Here is a 1,512-nt window from a genome sequence, read left to right as displayed (position 1 = left end):
CCTCCCCCAACCACCATTCACCATACGTTATCAGTTATCACCACGGGCTGCCCGGACCGCCGTTGCGTCTGCTGTTTGATTTCCCCCCTGAACCCCAACTGCTCTGTTGACAGTCAGGTATCGACCCGTCCACCCAGTTTCCGCTCCCAAGTCCCCTCACGTCAGCCCCGCCGTACCCCAACAGCGTCTGTTCTAGAGCTGGGTGAAGAATCAATTCCGGAACCGATTCTCACGATTCATTCTTTAGAAGAAAATCCTGACTTCTTTTTTAAAAAGTAAACCAACGGTTAACAGTTACTTTGGTCTTTTGAAATCTTTTTTTAAATTTTTTATAATTTATTTTTGAAAAATAAAAAGTTGAAGCTTCGTAGTGTTCCGAAATCAATGTTATCCTAAATCCTGAAGATGTTCGGAGCCAACCAGGTAACCACCGGAAGAAATCACATCATTAGAAAGAAAATAATTTGGTTCGGAGTCGATTCCTACGATTTCTATCTTCAATAATCGGGAACCTAGCCGGCCACCCACTGCACAGACGCCGGGATTATTATACTATTACTAAGACGTGCGCGTGGCTTCTGTTTTCTGACATTTGTAACGTGCGGCATTGTGATGGTTTAGCGCCCTTTAAAAACACATTGCGGTTGTTTTAATAACCGCAGCGCACGGTGCCTGTTTGATACCTCTGATTCATTTGATGCTGTCAGGACTGGCTAGAAATTTCCTTCATGGAGGGGCAAAAGCTGCCATTTTGACAAATTTTGATAGACCCCCCCCCCCACACACACACACTCACACTCTAGTTTGATTTTTATTTTTGCCAAAATTTTAGCTTTTGGCCCCCAATGGAGGAAAAAATCTGGCTGGCCCTGACTTGATTCGACTGAGGATTTCGATTGTCAGTGTGCACTGGGTATAAGAGATGTGATTTCCGATGTCACACATCTATCTGTCTCTGTTACAGCACCAGATCAAGGTCACGCTGTACTTTGTGGTTGTGTCTCACTTTTAGCTCCACAATCAGAAAAGTGGCGAGTCATAAGAAGACCTGAGACAACTCAACTTGACGATACCCCCGAACCCCCACCCCCAAAAGAAAATACCCCAGCAAAACAAAACCAGAAAAAAGAACACAAAGGGGGAAATAACCAAATAAACCCAAGAGCACAGTAATACAGAAGTTACAATATTTTAATTCGCCGGACATTTAAGTTACTATTCTTCAAACGGCTTAAATTACTATTCTTCAAAGAGCTTAAGGTACTACCCTTAAACGGAACTTTGCATCCTACTTCTAAATACAGAGTTGGTCTCCATTGTGTCTCTACATCTATCGTACGGTAGTGTTAATAGTGACATTTATTGTTGTTCTTGTATTGAGTGCGGTACTGTATAGCTAGTGATTTTTAGTTCGTAGGTCATACGAGCAGTTAATCATAATTACCATTTTCAAGGCCTCGCGTTTGCGAACGCGAAGCTCCAGGCAGGTTGACGCAACTTTTCTCCCCCCCC

The 1,512-nt window shown here is 43.3% G+C and overlaps 1 protein-coding gene across 1 annotated transcript in view; it reads left to right on the top strand.

Annotated features, from left to right (window-relative positions):
- Positions 1-1,512, top strand: part of LOC101854044 (myosin-I heavy chain) — a gene marked incomplete at its 3' end in the record, with an annotated part of 70,330 nt that overhangs the window by 35,650 nt on the left and 33,168 nt on the right.

Source organism: Aplysia californica, unplaced genomic scaffold (genome assembly GCF_000002075.1).
Source record: "Aplysia californica isolate F4 #8 unplaced genomic scaffold, AplCal3.0 scaffold00587, whole genome shotgun sequence".
NCBI lineage: Eukaryota > Metazoa > Mollusca > Gastropoda > Aplysiida > Aplysiidae > Aplysia > Aplysia californica.
Note: the sequence above shows the minus strand (reverse complement) of the source record. Positions and strands in the feature narration are given on the sequence as shown.